A 24,419-nucleotide genomic window follows, 5' to 3' on the forward strand; every position below is an offset into this window, starting at 1 on the left:
TGCCCTCCCTAAAAAACTAGCGCCACTCAAAAGCACCCGATCTACGTACCCACGGCGTTATCTCCATGAGCTGCCTTGAGCATGTCGTGAGTCTCGTTCCCGGTTTTTCGCAATTGTACGCGAAATTTGATAGCATAGCACTGTTCCAATTACTTTGTTCATGGAAGAGCGTAACGTGTTCACGTTATAGAGGTTTCGCAAACGAACGATCCGCACTCTGCAAAGGCTGGGAGTCAACTACCACCGGCCTCCGGTCTTTTCTAAGACTACCCTCCCCTCGAACCCAGCCAGAGAAACCGCTGCCCGTCCGTCCAACTATCCGAGAAAAAATAAGTCCTACTACCTCTGGGGCAGACCTTGTATAATACTCTGGTAAATTTTTTTGTGTTGTAAAAGCGTCACGTCTATACTTAAGCTTCCAAAGTTAAAGGAAACGTCGATTTTGCCGCATAATTATATTCTTCGCCAAAGTTGGTGGAATATTTTCCTTTATTAAGCAGTAGTGCTGAATTTCCCAGCGTGGAACATACGGCCAAAAGAAGGAACAATTTGTGTATTTTATAGGGAAATTAGGTAATGATTTCTCCTAAGTTACAGGTATTTCATCACAGATAAAATAAAAAAACACTGTCGTTGGAAAAATGTATATTAATTGAAGAAAGTTCCTCTTGTATTTGAAGTCCCAACTTACATCGTACTTTTTCAGAACTTACTAGAAGGGACAAGAAAATCATTGAGGCTTAAGGCGAATCATGATCCAAAAGCAGTTCACAGTGCTTCTTAGTTCCTCTCTTAACTTTCCCACTGACGGCAGTCGGAAACGGTTCCAATCTGATAATTTTAAAATCTGATACCTTTCTCGAATTCTACCTCCCCTCGTTCCTTTGTCAGCCGAAAAAAATTCCCCAAACCCTCTCCGCCTTTTAACCACACTTCCCCTCCCCTCCCCCTTGTTCACCTCCGCCAAACAATGCCCATCGAATTCGACTTCATACTCAATCCATGTGCTTTGACGCGCGCGATGTTTTTGTTCTGACGTTGTCACCTTTCAAACGGTTTGAGTTCACGAGGCAGCAGTGTTGCGAAAAGGTAGAGCCGGTCAGTGAAGCTGGAGAATGTTAGGCGCGATTACGATGTAGTAAATAAATGAGTGTATTTGTAATCTCAGTCATGGAAGAATAACCAAGTGCGTGTTTAAAAAATATTTCGATTTGATTGGATATTTCACCACGAACTTCGAATGGTGCTTCACAAAATGGCATTTCTACAATTCACGATTTGATTAATTCACCACTCGAGTAAATTGTCAGTAATTTGATTGTATCAATTGTTTTTTCGTAATACGGCTTGTCACCTAATCATTCTTTAAAGACTATTAGTACGCAGTGATTTTCCGATTGATAAGGGTTTCATTCAAGTGATATGAACAAATTTGACGATTAGGTAATAATATTATCTTCATGTAGGTTAATTTCAAGCCATATTGAGTTCTATTTTCTGCTCAGATGAACTCGATTCAATTTCTATCGTGAGTGAGTAATGTGTTACTGTGTTACAATTTTTTTCACAGGAAATAGATTTAGTTAATCTATTTAGTACTCGAGTTACCATGCATTCGTTAATTTTCAGTTCGTCTTCGTCAGGATCTCCGATTTTACCAGTTCATAAACAACCAGTGGCCAGATGGTAGGTACAAAAGAAACGTGAACTTAGAATATATTCTATTGGATCATGCTTTCCAGGCCACTGAGATTTCTTAAAAGAATGGGATAATTTCAGCACTTGATATTTTTCCCAGGACCTTATACCTCATCTGCAGGACCTGTTTGTCTATGCAAATGGTCTGTGTAGAACTCCCCCATGCCCCACTGGCCCGATCTTTCAACAATGGTTTCATCTAATCCAACTACATATGCAGAGGAACCCTGTCACTCAACCATCCTGATGCTGCTTCAATCACTGTAACATGCTTTGGAATGTGAATACAGCTGTTTTTCTTCCATGACATATTGATAGCTGAAGTCTTGCAAGGTGCTCATGATTTTCTCCAATTAGGTAAGTTGAAATATATTCTTCTCCTGACTTTTCATTATATATAGTCTCATTTTAAAAGGTTTTAGCATTGTATTGTACCAATAATATAGGCTTTCTTTGCTTGTGAAATTGAAGGGGTTCAACTTGTTCTCAGGTGCCCTAAGCATGTAGTTAATATTTCTTTTTGAGTTTAAATATCACCTAATTTCTGTTAATTCTCTAAATAGGTTTTTATTTATGCTTGATTTTAGTTTATTGTTCTAATTTTATTGGATTATTGTTTATAATAGTCTTCAAGATGGGTTCATTCAATTGTGTATGTAATTTTGCATTGCACATCAAAATTAAATATTTAATAATGAGGGATGCATATAGATTTTTCCTATTACTACACATCAAGTCAAATTTTAAGCAAACTGAACTTGGTGTGAATAAGGAAATACCAGCTTTGTGGATTCAACTAGAATTTGGATTTTCCAATCTAGTGGGATCTGCAAAATTAGTCTTGTCTCATTTATGGCTAATTTGAAAGACACTTCAAACAACTGGGAAAATGTCTTGTGCCAAACCCTACTTGAAAATATTTTATTTAGATTTTCGTGTAAAAAAGATAAGTGGAATGTAATAAAAGTGAACAATTTTATCAATACCTTATTTATACTAATGCCCTGTAGTGATTTTAGTAACTGAAATTATTGTAGATATTTATTTTAAAGTGTTTATTAAGGAATGATATTGCTAAAGACCACAATATCAAAACAGATTATTTATCTCCATGGCATTTTTCTGATGAATAAAATCTTGAATTAAAATTAAAACGATTTTCTTAGGAATGCTAACATTGATATTGTTATTTATTCGGTTAAGGCTCATTTATAAGGAGCTTCATTGGCCAAGTATCAACCGTTGGAACACCTAATAAATGAAAATTGGTAATGTGCAATGTGTTTTGGTTCACAGAACCATCCTCAGGTACAAGTCTTGTACCTGAAGTGCAAATTTGTTTTTTCTTATAATGACGAACTTCCACTGCATCTAACGGTCATATCCATTCCTCCCTGCACCCCCAACAGCCTCTACTCTTCCTCTCTTGGACCCCCCTCCTTCAGTTGCCTATCATGACCACTAAGCCCTTAATTTCAAAAATATGATTTTCATTTCATGTCATATTGAGTTTTTATTGCCAAATATTTAAGCCATAAACACAGTAATCAACCCGAAGGTCGGTTTGGTGGGTGATGGTAGAGTTCACCCAGGACTAAGTTTACCTGGAGTCAATTAGTGACCAATTAATAGCACTTTTCCAGTAGATAAAAATAATCCTGATCCATAGATGATGTAATACATTGAAAACTGGTCTGTAATAAATTTTTATCGAAAGTGGTATCATTAGGTCGTGATGTTAAAATTCCAACATATCATCCCCAAAAGTACACTGATAATATGAGTTGTTCAGTTGTGCAATTCTAAGTATGGTATAACTTCTCTCTCTCTTTAAAGCTATGAAATATAATCAAATCTAAATTCAAAATTAGTAAGCAAGGAAGCAAGAAAGATGAAATCCAGATTTGAACTGAACCTATTTCTGAGTTATTCTGGTCATACCCCATAATTTACTTATTCAACTTATAAGTAGTGCACATTGAATACAGCTGTATCATGACCCGAGTGAATGTTTGCATTAGCTGCTTTAACATCTGTTTGAGGAATTTCCTTTTTCTTTACATAATAATGGTTTTAAAAAAAAGAGATTAATGGTCTAAAACAGCTGTTAATTATTTTGAAAATAATTCTCTTAATATTCCTTAGAGAAGCTTCACTTTGTGCATGAAGATCTAGGCAGAGGATATTTGGATCGTTCTGTAAGTCCTTGGAAAAAATACAAAAATGAATAATTTTTGGTATATATTTTTATTTTTCAACATAATCTTCTTTTTACTTGATGCACCTTTCCTTTCATTTCTCCAACTTTTTAAACCATCCAAAAATTAGGATTTCTGAAGGTCCTCAAAATAGATTGCCTATTGCAATGGAGATTGGTTTATCTATAAATTATTTTTGTAATCACCATAAATTTGCATTGCTCAATCCAGAATTCATGAAAAAATTGTCATTTAAAGCGTGTGACTTATAATTTTTTTTTCATTGAGCTTTGCAATTATAATTTTACTTTATTCATTTAACTATTTTTAAGTCAGTTTTATAATTTGGCTTTTTTATACATCATTATTTCATTTTATTAATCATAATTGAAATCATTGGCTCACTTAATCAGGACTCATCAAATTTCATTTTTTTGTTTTTCTAGAGGGAACTATTTGTGAGAATTAGCCTTGAATGCAAGGGATTCTAGTGAACTATATTTCCATCCAAATTTATACAGGCAAAAAACTCTTTATTATCTCTCTTTATTATTTTATTATCTTTATTATCTCTTATTTATTAATAAGTAAGTAGGGATGTCTAAACATGATGAACTATAAGCATAGGATATTGCATAGGTATGCATAGTGCCAAAAAAGTAATGAGGTCACTTATAGAAAAGAATCCACAATCAAGATATATTCGTTTGCTTCATGGATTCTGAGGTGATTCACAGAGTATATAAGGCACAATTAATCGAGTGTATAGTCAGGGCTAGACGGGGGAGATTGGTGACTCATCCAAAACTAATACATGTATCAGGTTGCACATGTCATGGTATCGGATGGAGATTTAAGGGTAGTAATTTTTGTGCAGGGGAGAGAGAGAGGGTTGTCTGTTATCACCCATGCTTTTCAATTTATCTGGAGGAAGTGGTTGGAGACAAATTGAGAAGCGTGGATGTAACAACTAAAGTAGATGAGGAACTAATCAAGTCAGATTTGTAGATTAATAAAATATTTATTTTGTTTTAGATTTGTAGATGTTCAAGCTTTAGCTATTTAGATTAACTAAGGGATGGCAGTCATTGCTGATCATTTTTTAATCAGTATGATTGGTAAACTATTCATGAAAATAAAGTGAGAAGCTTAATGAATGCTTTGACTTAATGTTCTGGGTAGACAATTTACCTTCAGCATAGGAGCCAGTCAATAAAGATCACATGTAACAATTTGTACAAGAAATAAATGTCATCATGGATCAAGCAACCAATGTGCTCATATATTCATTCAAAGTTGTTAGGCATGCCTTTGAAACTATTTGAATTGTAACAGTAAATCTCTTTCCCCTGCTATTTGTACCCAATTGTTTAATATAATATTCATAATTGTATGTATGAACCAACTATACTGAGTGAATTGTCACAAGCAGACATATTGTTGGTGCCACTTTTTCACAATATTTTCACAGTATGATTGCCTCAATATAGTTGATAAATATCATTAAGGGTATGTGACCAATGTATTCATTTTGTGTCAAACATTGACTAAGATGGCTCTAAGTTCTAAAAAAATGAATTCAGTTAAGAAATTTTACATGCAAATGTGTTCTGAGGCAAGTATTACGTTCTAGCTGGCTGGTGTCCATTTCAGGAATTTAAAATCTTGGAGCACAAGCGTAGCAAGCATGTGCAACTTTCATGGCTTACTCATGCGGCAGTAGTACGCTACCTTAATGAAATATCCAACTCCACTAGATTTGATCTCTGTTCTGCTGATGGGAGATTTCCACCACTTAATTTCTCCTGAGTGTGGATTTAGACTGCTGAATTTGGGAGAAAAAAGTTTTGGTAAAGGCATTTCATTTCTTGTGCAGTCATTAGTGCATTTTGTGTGCAAGATGTATGCATCATTTTAAGGTGGAATCCTGATTAGACTAGTAGGGAATCTAACTAGTTATATTCCCTACTAGTAAGTTTTTGAGTAATTTCCAATGTACAATTTGGTCTCAAATGATTTGCATGTAGAATAAATCATTAATAATGACACATATACACTCCCTCTCAAAAAAATATGATGGACAATAGAGATATTTTGAGTCCTGGCAACCACGGGGCTCGGCCCAATCGGCCGTGTGTCGTGCCCGGCAGCGGGGGAGGCAAGGCTTCCGCGGTCGTCATCCCACGAAACCTTTGCAAGGGAAAACCAGCAGCAGCAGGACAGAAGACGCAGGAGAAGAAGACCAAATTAGTTAGAATAGGAACGTGGAATGTTAGGACAATGATGAGGACAGGGAAATTGGAGAATGTTAAGCGAGAGATGGAAAGGGGAAATATAGATATTTTAGGTCTATGCGAGGTGAGATGGAAAGATAGCGGGGATTACTGGAGTGATAAGTATACTGTAGAATAATATACTGCGGTGGGGATGAGAGCCAACGAGGGGTTGCCATAGTATTAAATGAAGAGGTAGGAAGAAGCATAGTCAACATAGAGCAGGTAACGGATAGAATACTACTAGTGGAGATAAAAGCAGAACCGACGAACTTAGTTATTATTCAGGTATACATGCCACCGAGCAACCATAAGGAAGAAGAAGTCGATAGGATATACGATCAGTTAGAGGACATGATCACGTGTGTTCCTGCAGGGAAACATTTGATAGTGACGGGGGATTGGAATGGACGGTTTGGGCACGAGGAATGACCGCGGGAAGAAAGCAGTTGAGTTCTGTAGGAGACAGGGGTTAGTTATCACCAACACTTGGTTTAGACACCACAAAAGACGCAGGTATACATGGAAAATGCCAGGTGACTCAGGAAGATATCAGCTAGATTATATCCTGGTTAGACACAAGTTTAGGAACAGTGTGATAAATTCCCACAGCTTCCCGGGAGCGGATGCGACTCAGACCACGATTTTGTCGTTATGAAATGTAGCGTACGTTTCAAAAAGATAAGGCAGGGGCGGCGAGTTAGAAAATGGAATGTAGAAGCATTAAATGGGTTGAAAAGGAAGGATTACAAACAGGCGGTAGAGAAAATCATGGAGGATGGTAAAGGGCTTATAACTATCAAAGAAAAATGGGAAATGATCAAAAAAGGCTTGTCTAAAGCCGCAAAAGACACTATTGGAACCGTTAACGCTAAAAGGACTAGGAAACCATGGATCACGGATGAGATGATTACAAAGATGGATGAGCGGCGAAAATGGAAGAATATAAATACAGAATTAGGCAAAATGAAGTACAAAGAATTGAACAATAAATTGAGGTGGGCAACAAATAAAGCAAAAGAAGCATGGAGGAAGACGCAGTGCGAGGATATGGAAAGTCTGCAGAGGAAGGGTGAAATCGGTGCGCTGTACAGCAAAGTTAAATCATTATCGGGAAGTAAGAAAGGAAGATCTATGCTAACAGTTGGAGATAAGGCGGGTAAGGTAATAGTTGACGCAGGAAAGATCCAAGAGAGATGGAAGGAGTATATAGAAGAACTGTATAGTAAAGAACTCAGACCAACAAAGTTAGACATTGAAAAAGAAAATGACGTAGAGGAAGACAGCTTAGGTCCAGGCATGCTAGACAATGAGATAGAAAGGGCATTAAGGGAGATGACACTAAATAAGGCTGTGGGGGTAGATAACATTCCCGTGGAACTTTTAAAATGCTTAGGAAAATGTGGGAGGAAGAGGCTATATGGGCTGATCCGTAGTATTTATGAGGAGGGAATCTGGCCGGAAGACTTTGTGAGATCAGTTTTAGTTCCTATTCCGAAAAAGGTAAAGGCCACGTCATGTGAGGACTATAGGACAATTAGTTTGATATCCCACGCAGCTAAAGTTGTTCTCAGGATCATAAACAAAAGGATAGAGAGTAGGGCAAATGATTACTTAGGGGATGATCAGTTTGGGTTTAGGAAGGGGAGAGGTATGCGTGATGCCATTGCAGTAATGAGATTATTAATCGAGAGGAATATAGAACACAACCAGGAGGTATTTGCGTGTTTCGTAGATTTCGAAAAAGCATTGATAGAGTGAATTGGGAAAAACTAATGAGTATATTGCAGAAAATAGGAATAGATTGGAGGGAAAGGAGGCTAATCCGCAACCTGTACATGTCTCAGACTGCTCAGGTGGGGGTGGGAAACGGGGAGTCAGGATGGGCAGTGTTAGGAAGAGGTGTAAGGCAGGGTTGCCCATTATCACCGTTGCTGTTCAACCTGTATGCAGAGGAAATGATCAAAGAGGCATGGGAAGAACTCGAGGTAGGAATGAAAGTGGGCGGGGGATTCGTAAAATCAGTTAGGTTTGCTGATGACCAAGCTTTAGTTTGTCAGTCAGCCAAGGGGCTGCAAGCATTGCTGAGTGAATTGGAAATTCAGTGCGACAGGTATGGGATGAGAATCAATATTAAGAAAACAAAGGTTATGCGATTTTCTAGAAAGAAAAAGGCCAAGCTTAATATTAAAATAGGAGGGCAAAAACTAGAGCAGGTAGAGCAGTTTACGTATCTCGGTAGTGTTTTGGACCATAAGGTCAAAGTAGTAGGGACGTAAGGAGAAGAATTGCGCTAGGCAAAGAGGCTTTCACAAGGAGGAGGGAGTTGATGACGGGGACTTCGAGTAAGGATGTTAAGAAAAGACTCGTAAAAACTTTGATATGGAGCGTAGCTCTGTAGGGTGTGGAAACGTGTTCATTGAAGTAGGAGGATAGACGTAGACTGGAGGCTTTTGAAATGTGGGTGTGGAGAAGAATGGAGAAGGTGAAATGTACAGAGAAGAAAACAAATGAGGAAGTACTTATGTATGGAAGTATGGTGGGCGAAGAGAGGGGTTTGTTGGGAGCAATCCTATGGAGGCAGGAAAAGTGGATGAAGGGGGTATTGACCGGCAGTGGGATGTTGAAGACTGTGATAGAGGGTAGAATGTTGGACAAAAGAGGAAAGGGAAGGAACAGGATAGGGATGTTGGACGGGATGAAGGGAGGAAGAAAGTACTCAGAGATGAAGAGGGACCTGATATAGAGTAGGATGATGGATTTTGTGTTTTGTTAGGAGTAATAAAATATTTGTTTGGTAGTTGTGTCCATCCAAAAACCTACCTTAACCGGTAGAAGATTACCTTAAAAAAAATATACACTCATAGGTAAGGTCATTTCGTGTCCACAATGGTAATATGTCATTATGTTCAATGTCTGCATGAAAATGTCGGGTTAGTCATTTACTTGAGATCAATTTTTCCATGGATCTTAACAAGTTGTCAAACTGTGATCCTGTAATTTTTACATTTAAAAACATCATTTGTACTTCTGAAGAAAAAGGATGAGAGGAGCTAGATTTAATATTTCTCCCCAGCCCTAAGTTCAGAATCAGCCTGAATAATCTCATGGGTCTTGTCTATGAGGGCGTCCAAGAAAGTAACTTATTTTATGGCCTATTGTGGCAGTGGGTAGGGTAAGAGCATCTTGGTGTCTAAATCTCCCTAACTTCAGTATACATCCTGCTGTAGTAGTATGCAGACTGTGGTTCTTATACTTCAATTACTGTGAACACCTTATTAATAATGGTACCCAAGCTTTTCAATTCAGTCGCTGAAGGAATCTGCCTCCTTACATTTTAACTACTTGTTTATGAGGAAGTACATGTCCTGACTTACAGATGACTGTAGTTGTTTGAAAAATCACATTATTAGAAAGCACGCAATCTATAAAGCATATATTTCAAGTTTGAAGGCGCCATGTTGTTTAGTATTTGTTTGGAAGCCATCAGTAGTGAATGTTTTCAGTGAATTTGTTAAAATGGAGAAAATTGGTCATTGTTCTGTGAAACAATACTTTCATTTAAAAAGCCTCAACCCAACCAATATAAAAGCTGAACTGGATTCTACTCTGGGTGAGTCTGCTCCTTAGTTTATAACAGAAAAAATATTGGGTAGCAGATTTAAAACAAGGCCGTGCCTGCTGTCAAGACGAGCATCGCATTGGTCGACCAAATGAGGTGACGACTCCAGAAACAGTGAAGAAAATCCACAAAGTGATACTGGATCATCATCGACTGAAAGTGCACGAGCTAGCAGACATAGGAGGCATTTCAAAAATTGCAGTACATTGCATATTAACTGAAAATTTGGTTGTTTCTGTTTGCAAACTTGAAAAAATGGCTCGGTGGTCAAAGATTTTCCAGCCGTGAAGAAGTAATGTTGGCAGTTAATGGCTATTTTGAGTGGCAAGACAGTTCTTATTATAGAAAGTGTATTGAACATCGTTGGGAAAAGTGTATAGAGCTGAAAGGAGATTATGTTGAAAAATAAGTACATTCTTTTCCAAAATTTTTTTGTTTTCTTTGTTGGGTCGGGTACCTCTGGGATCACCTTCATATACCAGCATACCATTCTACATCACTGGAAAAGCGCTGTGTTGCAAGCCACCTCGAGCAAGAGATCTGCAATTGTAAAATGACACGATTTTCTTTAACTTTTTTGTTGATTTTAATTATCAATTCATCTGTCTCAAGGCTAGCCTAACCACTGCAATCCTTGTTGTGAATATTGGTGTGGCTATTTTTAAAATGAATGCACCACTGCCTTACTCTGCCTCCACTCATTATTCTGTCTCAGTTCACTTCACGAAGTTGCCTATGAATTTCATTTGGCTTGTGGTTTTTTGCCAGTAAAAGTCTAATCACAGGTCAAACTTTACAACTTGGAGGATTTTCTATTGCAGCACGCACATAAAAACTGTTCACAGTGGGCAAAGTGCAACAACCACAGCCTGCACACCACCACAGCAGGATGGGTACTGAGAGTAGGGACGTTCAGACCCCAATGCCATGCTAGGTGGAAACATAGGTTACTTTCTGGTCAGCCCTAATATCATTCAAATGATTATGCAGTGTTCCTTAAGATACATGGTTGTAATCACTATGCTTTATTTAGTTTACTACTGCAGAGACAACTTGAAATTAGTCAATTTTAGAGTTCCAAAAATGAATAATAATTATTATCATCAGTAATCTACCGGTTAAGATTGGTTTTGGGTGGACACAAGCTACCAAATGATACAGCAATACTAGCCAAATAACAAATCTACAGCGATAATTACCTTTTCCCTCCTTAGCAAAGTGCGAACCAACATCCAGCCTTACATTAGGCCCCTCTTCAACTCTTGTATACTTCCTATCTCCCTTCGTTCCGTCCAGCATCCCTATCCTTTTCCTACCCCTTCCTCGCTTGCATAACGTTCTCCCTTGTATCACAGTCTGCTATATTCCTTCCAAATCAAAGTGCTTTGCATATACTTTTCCTTCCTGCTTTGGGCATATGTTTTTTCCCAACAGTCCCCTTACATCCCCACCCAGCCTAGAATGTTCTTATTTTCCTCTCAGTCCACTTCACCTTTTCCATCCTTCTTCACACACTTATTCCAAAATCCTCCTGTCTTAGCTTATTATCCTATTTCAATGACTATACCTTCGTGCTGTGTAAATTATGCTCAATATCTAGATTTTACGCTGACAATAGCTACCGTCTAGCACAATGAGATCACTATTTTTAACTTCTAGGGCTACAATTTCTCAGTTTTACCTAGTAACTGAAATTTTGAGTTCATCTCTGCCCAATTTTACCTAAAGCCTGGCGGTACTGGAAATCCAAATTTCACTTAGTAAGTCACTCCTTGAGTCCACCATCAATTCATTTGGTATCATGGAAAAAACCTAATGTAATGCTACAAAAAATTTGGGGAAACAGTATAGCCTCAGTTTTAAAGTCGTCAAATTTGGATTGTCCACACTATTAATATTGTCAGATCATCAACTATGCAAGGTTTTCCCGTTAGCTGGGAAATAAGTGACGTGTGCTACTGATGCAGTAATAACCACTGGTTCATCTAGGAGTTGAAACTTTGCCCATTTTCTGGTGGTAAAGATTTCATTATTTTAGGTTATTACTTGTCATTTTTTCAAGTTACTTTGTGTCATTTCTATGGAAGAACAAATAAAATATATTGTCTTTTGATCCTGTGATTAGTTTTAAATGATTTACAGCCTGATTATGTTCATATCAATTTTTTTATAATGAAAAAACTTATAATATTGTGTTTAGTAGAAATGTGATAATATATTTTAATCAACTTACCTTAGGATCAGATATCAAAATGATACTTAATGGGTTTTAATAGTAAACAGAATTTTCGGTTCAATAGTTTTTGGGTGTTTAAATTGCCCCAAATATTTTGTCAACAATTTTGTTTGGAAATCTTAATACAAAAAATTCTCCACAGACTTAAATTAAAGGTAACACCTGCATTTTTCAAAATATTTCTCTTGTGTACTCAACATGATCAAAACTTACTTCCTAGTTTTTGTAGCCTATATGTATCCTCTCATTATAGGGTGGTGTTATCTTCAAGAGTAGAATGTTGGCCTACAGACCAGAGGACCTGGGTTTACGAGACCTCGTATTTAGGACACCCATGGCTCTACCAAAGCTGTGAAATTCCAGGCACCCAACAGATTATCTTCCAGGAAAACTGCAGCCCATGGAGGGAAAGAGGAACTGGCCCTCATATCCTGGTGTGTGGAGTTCACATGCTGTGTATGGCATGGAATGAAGTGAGCTATACCCTCGTTTTTCAAACTAGCCTTTTGGTTGATTGAGTACCTTTGTTGACATCCTATTTATTAGGGATAGGTGCTCTGCTAATAAATGCAGGGCTGGACTCAGCCAAAAGCATGTTAAATTAGCACAATTGATACTTTTGGAAATTTTGCCATTCTTTAACTCTGTTGCTGCCAGCGGGTGGATATATTGGCCCTCGTTGGTTGTGCGCTAACTGCCATGGGCCAATATATTAGCCCAATGTTTTTGACTATTTACTTCATGATATGCGGCCTAGTGAACTGCTCGTCTCTCTTTGCGTCTTATGCTCTATCTCTGCGGCTTGTTAAGATGGTTTCCCCTCTTCTCACGGTATATGCTGATTGTGCACATTATATTTACCTCTTAAGTTCTTCTATGTTTTTATAACCCTTGTAATTATTCAATGATTCCAAGCCCCAAATATATCTTCAGCACTGGGTGAAAAACTAGAAGCATTAAATAATATTAAGTACTAGAAATAATTCAAAATCTAGAATCCTGCAAAATTCCTGAAAATAGCCTTTGCAGTCTTTGCACATCCCACCCAAAATGGGTTGGCAGAGAAAGGTAGCTAATGTGCCCTATTCTTATATTTTAATCCTAATGAATCTCTTTAGATTCTATTCCAAAGGAATACTATTAAATTCCTATTAAATTTAGTATCAAAACTTGTGAATAAAACAAAGGTGATCATAATCAATACTATATAGCTACATTTAAAGTGGAGAATATAAATTATATTCAGAAAAGAAAACTCGGCGTCAGTCATGTCTAATAAAATCTACCACTTCTCTTATAAAGTAATCGCAATGTTCAAATTCTAGGGTGATTTTTCTACACATCTCACCTGGGGCTTATATTTATGTAAAAAGCAATTTATAATGTTCACTGCTGTCAAATATCTAAGTTTTCGGTATCGCTGGTTGTTCAAGTACGCTTTGCATCCAAGTTTCCTGCCTGCTGTGCACATATTTCTCTCAACAATCCCCCCACATCTGCACCCATATTTCAAAAGCCTCCGATCTCTGCTTATTGTCCTGTTTCAATGACTATGCTTCCACGTTGTAGAAACTACGCTCCATATCGAGGTTTTGACGAGTTTTTCTTAATATCCTTACTGAACTTCCCTGTCATCAACTCTCTCCTTAAAACTTCTTGGCCTAACGAAGTTCTTCTCCTTGTACTACTTAATACAATGAATTATGTCGATGTAAAAATAATTAGACACCTTGGTTTAAACAGAGCAGATAAATTGTCCCGAAAACTTTGTACAGAAATTTTGGTAGATATGAGAGAAGTATTGGTACGACCTACGAGACCAAGAATGAGAGCATATTCAGTCATGTTATTGAGTAGGTAATCGAATCCACATATCCCTGTCAAGGGTGGGCGTGCTTTTCGGGATCGGATAGGCGCGAGGGATTGAAGGCGAGACGGCGAGGAAGCCGACTCGGCATTCACGTATTTGCTCACTGGAAGGCAACGGTGGGATGTGAGTTCGAACGCAGCGCAAAGCGAAGTCGTAGAGGACCCATGTTCTGATTTCCGTAAAAAATTTCAACCAGCGACCTTCTCGTCGTAAACGGATCCTTTTGAGCAAACCTCCGGCTGGCGCCGAGTAGAATTCTGACCCCTCCTAAGGAAGCTAATTGAATCACCGACGCGTCAATCGGACCCGAGGGACTGAACTTCGTCTCTTCGGGAACGACCTAAAGGGGGTAGTTTTTCAACGAAGGTATCAAAATCACGCTGCAGTCTAAATGAGCACGTCTTACACTTTATGAATGGAAAAATACCCAAGGTTACTTGAAAACGTTCACTTATTCAGTGTTAATACCTTGCTTGACGTTTGTCCTCTAAATAAAACTACCAGAAAATTTGGACAATTTTTAGATCATTATCCAAATAGTTTTGGTCATTTTGGTTGAGAAACTGGCCTTCTCGATGATTTTTTTCAGCAATTATTGGTTTTAAGTCTTTCGGCAAAAACTATTCTCGTGACTGACCGTTTCGTTTCTATTGCTATCATTATCTTTCTTCTCTCGTGCCCATTACTTTTTTATAGAAAAAATAGGAAATAAAATGTTGAATTGTTTGTACTTAAGTATACCTTACGCACCAATGAGTTTGCACATCTCAAGCATGAACAAGTTCCAATCAACTTGTTGTAAGATAGTCTATTTTTGCCACAAATTTATTGTTCATATGAAGCTCCATGAACAAATGCTTGTCTCCTTTTATGTCCTTGCCATTTCGTGTTCACCTGTCTAAAACATTCTTTCGTTATTCCCAATCTCCCTCCTCCCCTATTCTAAATCCCCCCTCACTCTTTAACTCCCTCCCCCACGCCAGGTCAAACCTCCCCCTTCGCCAACCATTCCCTTCCGTCCGTCGAACCATTCTCCCCCCTTTCCTCTTCATGCCCTGGTCGTGGACTTACTTCTATGTAGACATTCAATCTTACTATCTTACTCGAACAAAGTTCTGGTTGATGCAGGTGTGCCCAAGAGAGAGGGAACGCCTATGCGGCGTAAACGACGTAGCGAGAGCGACGGAAGATCGAGATCACTGGTGTCTGGATTAAGTCAAGTAAGTGGCAATGCATTCTTTATCTTTGGCCTTTTTCCTGAGAAATTTACTTTAATACCCGAATTATATGGTTAAAATGCATTTCCCGCGATTGTCGAATTATTTCGTGACCTTTATTTCACTCATAATATTGTCTAATATTTTCTTGGATATTCACTGTTGTAATAATGCTGGTTCGCGTTTGAAAGGGCACATTCGTAAATGCATGCTGCCGTAACTGAATTAAGGCATCGTGGCACTTAAAACTTGACGTTTAAGAAAGGCGAAATTTGACGCCACTTTACCGAAAACGTATGATTTTCTCTTTTTGAGTTACTTTTCTGTTCAGACCTCGTATTGTACTTGGGAGAACGAGGTTCCCTGTATATTTTATAAAGGTATGTTCGACATTCGTGGAAATACGTTAAAGGAAGCGTATCTGGTAACTTTTCATTCGGGAATTACTTTTGCAGTCAAATTGCCCATGTTTAACATGAATGCTTTAAACGAAAACCTACCAAATATGAATTGAATCTCATACTTAGGGATACGTGATTTAATTTCACTTTCGGCGTGACTTGCTTCTTTTCAGTTCAACCGAATGTGGGTGATGTCGCAGGTTGAGAGAGAGTTAATTGGAAAACAGAAACCGTTTTACTCCCTCTTGGATTAGTGCATTAGATTTAAGGATCTTAGACTTACGGAGACTTAGCTCAGCGGAAGAATGCTGCGTCGAATCGAGATATGAAACGGGCTTAGGAGTGTAGAGCGAATGATCTCTGCGATCAGCTGATCATAGAGTAGCCACTGTTGTCGCTCATCTATACTTCTCAGAGAGGTAACTCAATTCCGTCCCGTAGGTTCGATTTAATAACATTACGGTAAATATTTTGCAATTTAATTGCCTATTGACTCGCTAGTTATGTTTTGGCCACACCGAGTGAGGAGTAGGTATCGCCCGCTCTCTCGGCATTCCTAAATCGTATTTCTTTGAATTTTCGCGCAAGATTCACTTTCTGGAATTTTCACGACGATAGAAACAATTTACTCCGAAGGATTTTAAGGGGTAAATCTAATAATTAACGGAGTCTCGACTTGTTGAATCCATCCCTTCCAATTCCATGTTGTATTTAATTATTATACCCCCTTAAGAATGCCTATGCCAAAACAAACTCGTCGTGCTTCATTTATGAACATTTGTTCGCTATCCTTCCGTGTTTTTTAAGATATTTGAATAATTTATCGAGGGAGTCAATTGAATGAATTAAATAATTAAGATCTTTTGACATTACTTAAATGGTTTCGTAAATAGTTGAAACATCTCTTATTCCACTCATTATCTATTGCTCGTAAATGAAGAGTTCTAAGAAACCTTTCGTAATTATGAATAAAATCATTAAGAATTACGCAAATTTTAATCAATGTAATAATAGTTAAATGCACAGTTTCTTCAACTTAATTATTTTGGCCAGAAACCTTTTCCGTTGATTACTTCAGGAGAGATCTTAATTTTACGAGGGTATTTGAGGAGGCGTTGGGGCTAAAGAATGTTTCGGAAAGTTTGGACTGAAACGTCTCGAAAGACGTCGGATATATTAAACTAATATTTTAGATATATTTTCTCTCAAGTCCGTGATTGTTTACAATTTATAAGAATTGTATAAATGTGGCAAGTTCTTTGACGATTTTACGTAGAATCGACCACATTTTACTAAAGCGAACATAAAAAAAAATTAAATTACGAGCTAACCTGTTCATCTCTAAAACAAAGCGTGGACTATTGTAAACTCAAATGTTACCTTTCTGGGGATAGCTTTTTTTCATAAAGTTGCCGCAGTGCAAAGGGAATGTAAATATTAATGTGAATTTGAGCTTCCGCCTTCAGATGGGACGAATTCCTGCGCTCGATTTTGGAAAACTTGACTGACCTCTGCTATTCTTTAAAAGCTTAAGTGATCTGCTGTTAGTCCAAACATTTTCGAATGATCATTGAAGGCAACTATTTAGGCAAAAAGCAGCTGGCATTGGCTGAAGTAAATTCGGGCCATGTTGAATTTTAAAATGCGCCGCGCCATATTAAATCAGAATCTCTGAAAAAGTTTGATGTCAAGCATCATTCATATTACCTGTTTAATTATCCTGAGGTCGACCGCTTTTAATTATGCGAAAGTTAATCTTATCGACTTTCTCTATATAATTGCTACTCAACGCGTATCACTGTCGATTCTTAATGGCATCGAAGCTGATACATTTTAACGATATTTTACGTTCAATGTACGTAGTTCGAAGATTTGCATGTTTGTGGCAAAGTGCATAATACCAAACTGAAAAGTTTATCGGGAATAATAAACGCGTCGACCTGAATAAATTTTGAGGCAATCATTTTTATCAAATTTTCTTAACTTAGTTTCTTAAAAAACTTAGTTTCTAAATCTTTGTATCTACAGGTCTTTTTTGCTCCTTATGCATCCTTTTTATTGTGTGCCGTTGCCTCGCATATTGCTGTTGTCTCCTCTCCAGCTTATATTGTCATCTATTGTTTTGTTGACTTCATGCAACTTAAGCGATAAACGTTTTCAAGGAATAATTTAAGCAATCGTTGCGGTAGCGAGGCCAATACGAGTTTAAGTATTCTTCTGAGTGCGCCATCTCAAAAAATCTAGAAAGAAATGTGGCGAAATTGTTTGAAATTTTATCATAAGTGCTGTTCCTTTTCTCGGATCGAACTTGGATAAAAAAAATATTTCGGATCCTATAATCCTGTATCTGGAACTCGTTCCCATCCCCCCTCCGTTCATGTGTTGTTATCACTGGACTGATTTAGTTAATTTAGTACACCGCATTCAATGCATTACTTAATTCGCATTAACATACAGTTGTGTCTGGCATGCCATAACTTAATCGATTTGATAATATGAACGTAGTTTTAGACGCCACCAGTGAAATCCATTCCAAAATGATGATTGATTACAGCGTTTAATGATTTACCGAAAATATTGCTAGGTAAAGATAAATTCTGGAAGAATGAAAACCGCTCTCTTTTTGTACTATTGGGCTCGTCCCTCTTGGTGCGTTATTTATCACGCTATGTAGAAGTGAAGTCTGCAGAACTAGGCGGCCAAGGAGAAAATTTTCCCGTTGGTGGTAACCAGGTGGAATATTTTTGAGGAAGCATATGTCATTTCAGTTAAAAGCATTTTTATTTTCAGGGAAATCTATGCCATCAGCAATTGCGCTTCAATTTTATTCTATGGTTAGTTTGAAATTAACTTCTGTTTTTTTTATTTTCAAGCGACGTGAAAAATGTTCCACATACTTCAAGGAAAAAATAAAAAAAACCTTCAAGCAATTTTCAATCACATAAAAAGTACGAAACTTCATGTATGTCTTAGTTTGCTTTTTAAAAACTAGCGCGATTTTAAATGAATTTTTAAAATTAAATCTGGAACGATATCGTAATTTCTTTTTTCATTTGCTGTCGCTAACCCCGTTCGCCATCAATTTTCTTTTCTTAATCGCCTCCGGTAACAGGCAACTGTCGAGAAAGCAGCTTTTCTTGTTTTAAAACTTTCTTAAGTTGGAACTTTGATGGAGGACCTGATTAATGAAGAAATAAGACTTTAAAAAATTCAATATTTGTATTCTTCATCATTTTAAGTTGATGCTATGCCAATTATAAAATTTTATTACATTATTCAATATTGGAATGGATTTCCATTAGAGGTAATTTTTTAAAGCATTAATAATGGTCTTTCACCTGTTGATTTCAGTAAATTTTGTTTTAAACACGATATGCACCAGTATTCTTTTAAAGTGAACTTCCCGATCGTGAAAGATCGGGAAGTGCATTTTTTTAACCTTAGAAGTTAGTCCAACTCAAGGAAGATGAAAATGTTTTTTTCCTGAATCGCAAATAGTGAAGCCTACAATATAGTTGTACTAAGGTATCCGCGACGGCATGACTGTTGTTTTCTTTCTAGGTCACCTTCGACATGTTGCCTATTCATTTCTGCATTTTATATCAGCCATTTTACCTTAACTTGTAAGTTTTTTTTAAACGTAGCACAAATATTTAATTAGAAAATATTTTTGATTATTTTAGATGAAATATTTCAGGTTTATCTATTAGTGATTCACTGTTCCTCCTGTGTGGACTACTTTTGGCCATGTTTTACTTGGCAGGATAACTTGACCATAAAATATTAAATCTTTCTTCTCAGAAATGCGTACAGGATGAAATAATGCAATGGAATGCATTTGATCTCAAAAGGCAGGATTGAACTTAAATTGTTTTGATTAGTACTTCATTTCGGCAAGCTATTCTATGTGCGAAAGGAAGTTTAGGTTGGCCTAGTGCAAGTTTAGGTGGGCTCAGTGTAGGATTAGGTTTTCCATCAATTTTTTCTAACCCACCTAGACCCACCATTTGATCACAGTAGGAAATCATGTGTTAGGGCTACTTAAAGAAAAGTTATCTTTTGGTTAGAATACATTTGTTCGAAATTGGGAGAACAGATTGTTCAACTTAACACCTTCTAGTATATGTTGCTGTTAGGTTTTATTTATTATATCTTATAGTTTTTGTCTATGGAAATCATGGGCAATCGCCTACAGTGAAATGCTTATACCATCTCTTCACTCTTTTTCTTTGTTAATTTTGTTAGCAGATTCTAGGTTTTGCTCAATGTAAAGAAACTATTACTTCAAATTCTTGATAAGTGAAGTCAATGTTGTTTCATATATTATGTGGAGTACCTTGAACCGGCGCTACGAAATGTAAAAGAATATTAAAACTTAAATAGCTTTACATCTTCTCATGAGAAAGCACTTACTGTTGAATCGTATTAGTACTAAGAATATGAGTGGGGTTCTTAAGAGTTGCTATGCATTTTGATAAATCATTTAGGCATTGTATCATCTAAGCACAGTCTGCTATCACTGAAGAAACAAAGGCGTACTTGCGTGCGTAGGATTGAGCTCTCCCTCATGCTAACTACATGCATTCATCTCTGCTAACTCTTTACATGGGAGCACTTGGGAGTTTTTGTCCCAAATGTGTTCAATATTTTGTTCAACATTAGCTCAATGAAATGTGAAGTATTCCTCTAAATTCTGGCATGTTTTTTATTCAATGTTAATAATGTCAATGCCCAAATAATATTAGAGTGGGTGTGTCCAAAGTTAAGTTCAGCTATTCATAGTTAATTTATATTCCGTAGTCTGTAACTAGGGGTAATTAATGGCATTTCCATCAAGTAGGCATTTATACTTTACCTCTTTTCTTCAGGAGTACAACTGCGAACACTTAAGGATGTGAATACATATTCTTGATTAATGAATTGTGGCTCTTCAGTTTGTTCTATGGCTACTAACTACGGTATGTTTATGATTAGGAATCAAACATGTTGTGTAAATAACTTCAAAGGAAAAGCAAACTTTGCTATTGATCTTGTTGTGTTTTCCTATAGGTCTTCAATCCATTACCAATATCAATTAACCAAGTTGATTTATTATGCCAGTAGGTAAGATCAATTGCCACAATATGTAGCAAGATCAGCATTACTTCCTGTAGGGCCTCATGCCAAGAGAAACATTGTGAAATTGAAACAATACAAGCAGTACATGCTTACATATATATATTGATTGATTAATGACATTATTACACTGTTTTTGTTTAATTTTGTTATTCTATGAAAAAAAGCACATTCACATTATTTAATTAATTTTAACACACTGGTAGATATAGTCCAATATCTAATCTAAATTTTTGATGGACAGCTGTGGGTACCTCATATTCCTCCCTTCATCCCATCCAAAATCTGTATCCTATTCCTTCCCTTTACTCATTTGCCCAACATTTTCCCCTCTATCACACTGCCTGCCAGTACCCCCCTCCATACATCTCTTCGCCCACAATACTTAGTCCTTCCTCGTTTGTTTTCTTCTCTGTCCATTTCACCTTCTCCATTCTTCTCCACACCCACATTTCAAAAGCCTCCAATCTACGTCTATCCTCCTGCTTCAATGACCCAGTTTCCGCACCGTACATAGCTACGCTCCAAATTAAAATTTTTACGAGTCTTTTCTTAACATCCTTACTCAACGCCCCTCTCATCAACTCCCTCCTCCTTGTGAAAGCCTCTTTGCCTAGCGCAATTCTTCGCCTTACGTCCCTATTACTTTGACCGTGTTGGTCCAAAACAGTACCGAGAAACGTAAACTGTTCTACCTGCTCTAGTTTTTGCCCTTCTTCTTTAATGTTAAGCCTAGCCTCTTTCTTTCTAGAAAATCGCATAAACTTTGTTTTATTAATATTAATTCTCATCCCATACCTGTCACACTGAATTTCCAATTCACTCAGCAATGCTTGCAGCCCCTTGGCTGACTGACAAACTAAAACTTGGTCATCAGCAAACCTAACTGATTTTACAAATGCCCCGCCCACCTTCATTCCTACCACCAGTTCTTCCCATGCCTCCTTAATCAATTCCTCTGCATACAGGTTGAACAGCACCAGTGAAAACTGACAACCTTGCCTTACACCTCTTCCTAACTATGCATATCCAGACTTCACTTTCCACACAAAGATAGGAATTATTGCCCCTTCAATCTCTTCATATTTCCTGAAAGATATTCATTACATTTTCCCAATTCACTTTACCAACTGTCTTTTCAATATCTACAAAACAGGCAACTTTGTCTTGATTGTATTCTATATTCCTCTTGATTAGTGATGTCATTACTACAACGGCATCTCTCTTGGTGCCTCTCCCCTTCCTAAACCCAAACTGATCATCCCCTAAGTCATCATTTTCCCTGATCCTGAGAACAACTTTAACTGTGAGGGATATCAAAGTTATTGTCCTGTAGTCTTCACATGATGTAGCCTATACTTTTTACGGAAAGGAACTAAAACTGATCTCACAAAGTCTTTCGGCCAGTTTCCTTCCTCATAAATACTACGGATCAACTCATATAGCCTCTTCTTCCCACATTTTCCTAAGCATTTTAAAAGTTCCACCCCAACAGCCTTATTTAGTTTCATCTCCCTTAATGCCCTTTCTATCTCATTGTCTAGTATGCCTGGACCTAAGCTGTCTTCCTCTACGTCATTTTCTTTTTCAATGTCTAACTTTGTTGGTCTGAGTTCTTTACTATACAGTTCTTTTATATACTCCTTCCATCTCTCTTGGATCTTTCCTGCGTCAACTATTATCTTCTTACCTGCCTTATCTTTAACTGCTATCGTTGATCTCCCTTTCTTACTTCCCGATAAAGATTTAGCTTTGCTGTACAGCACACCAATTTCAGCCTTCCTCTGCAGACTTTAATTCCTCGCACATTAATTCCTTGCTCCTATACCTCATTATGGAAAGGAAACAGGATCATGTTTCGCTGGTACATCCCCTCCTTGTACTTGACCTCAATGATGGCCATGTTCTATGTACATTTCAATCATTGAGGAAATAGTCAAACTTAGTGACCTCAAATCAGTGAGCTGAAAATCCAGCCAATATGTCCTCTCAGGCTGTGTATTCCCCCTCCATATTACTCCAATTTGATGGGTATGGTAGTTGAATATTAGCAGTCAATGGACGCAGGGGCCAGCAGCAAATTGCCATCTGTAATAGAAAAATATGTAAATAACTTCATATTTTGCATTTTTTACAGCATTAATTATTTGACATGATTTCTAACCTAATATAAATTATCAATTCATACCAATTTACTCCTAAAACTGATACTTTCTTTACAGAACTGTGGTTCCCTGCGCAGCTTTCATCCCAATTGATGAATACTGAACTTATTCAATTTATCTTCATGTGGACCTCTTGTGAAGAAGAAGTCCTCATCATGCAATGCTCATAAATACTTGGTTGAGAGACATGTATTAATTAAAATTAAAAAATAATATGTACAAAATTTGTATATATTTTAAAAATATATTCATGTGCTGCAAACAAACATTCCCTTTAAAACTGGCCCTGGCTGTCTGGCCTTGAAATTTCAATAATTAAATTTTAAATAGAATAAGCAAAAAAAAAAGATTCTTGCAAAAGATGACCACCTTAAATTATTTGAATTAGTCCTCTGGGAAGATGGATGAAACAATAGGGTAAAGAGTGCCATGGTAGAAATTTCATGCAAGGGTAAATGGTACAAATACAGAGAAACAATTAAAAATGAACTAATAGGCATTTTTAGTGCAAACTATGGCCTAGTGAGTGAACTGAAGTGGCAGATAATGGAAATAGCACGTTTTCCGTGCAGACGCATGCTGCAGAAGAAGATCAAAGAATGATTGCGGTCTTGTGGAAGTTCACATCAAGGGAATGAATGAGAGGGGCCTGATTCCTCAAATTGTGGGTGTCAAGTGTAATTTGGAAATTCTATTGTGGCAACGATAAACATGAAGGTGAAAATAAATAGTGAGAAAATGATGAAAAATATATACTTCTGAGAAAATGCAACATTTAATATGTGAATAAGCACCTCAGTGGGAATAATATCGAATAAATCAAAACAATTTAGAGGGAGTCAGTATTCCAAAGTGAATACATCATACCTGACGACTTTTGGGATTAATAATGGGAAAAATGTAAATATCATCAAATGCCCTTGTTCATAAACTGGAGATTACATCCTACACTAGACAGTAGGAATGCCAGTCGTATGTTCACCAAAAAGTTAAACAGTTATTGGATTTAATAATTGAAGACAATTTAACAAATATTCTCCTGATGCGGAATAATTTTTTCCCAGAGTTATATAAACTCTAAACAAGAACATATGATTCAAATTCCTCACTAGTACCCACGATCGATGGCTCTCACGTTTAGAACCGCTTTGTGAAAACAAATCATGCGCTAGACTGACAATATTATCCCAGCAAAAGAAAATTACGAGTAAAGACCTCGAAACATACAGGTAGTGAAAAAATTAAGAACTTCACCCATTAATATTGCACTAAGATATATTTCTATGTTTGCCTTGTTCAGGATGAAATTGACAACCACGTGATTTCTCTAATTTAGACTCATCAATTCCACCCAAGTCTTTTTTTTTTAAATGTGACAGCCCAAATTTTCTAAATTCGTCTTTATTCTATGAAATGGTCTCCACGTTAAAAGGGACTCGAAAATTGTAGGAACCTATGACATTATAATAGTAATTGCATTTGGAACTTAAGGTCCCCCAATGTTACAGAAAATACAAAGAAAATTTGATGAAGTTGACTGAAATTTCCCATTATTCCTCAAATATCTAAAGCTATATTTCTTTTAAAATCAACACAGTGTAAAACAAGTAGAATTCTAATATTT

At 37.1% G+C, this 24,419-nt stretch overlaps 1 long non-coding RNA gene across 2 annotated transcripts; it reads left to right on the plus strand.

Annotated features, from left to right (window-relative positions):
- Positions 1-994: 994 nt before the first annotated feature.
- Positions 995-22,996, plus strand: LOC139694569 (uncharacterized). Of its 2 annotated transcripts, none has more exons than XR_011702153.1 (6): positions 995-1,532; positions 1,630-1,686; positions 1,799-2,055; positions 12,281-12,500; positions 15,026-15,117; positions 22,853-22,996. It is a non-coding gene; the product is annotated as an uncharacterized lncRNA (long non-coding RNA). The 2 variants fall into 2 exon arrangements; XR_011702154.1 differs by lacking the exon at positions 22,853-22,996 and adding an exon at positions 20,384-20,471.
- The last annotated feature ends 1,423 nt before the right edge of the window (positions 22,997-24,419 follow it).

The sequence above is a fragment of the Hetaerina americana genome, unplaced genomic scaffold (assembly GCF_022747635.1).
Source record: "Hetaerina americana unplaced genomic scaffold, ioHetAmer1.1.p SCAF_50, whole genome shotgun sequence".
Lineage (NCBI taxonomy): Eukaryota > Metazoa > Arthropoda > Insecta > Odonata > Calopterygidae > Hetaerina > Hetaerina americana.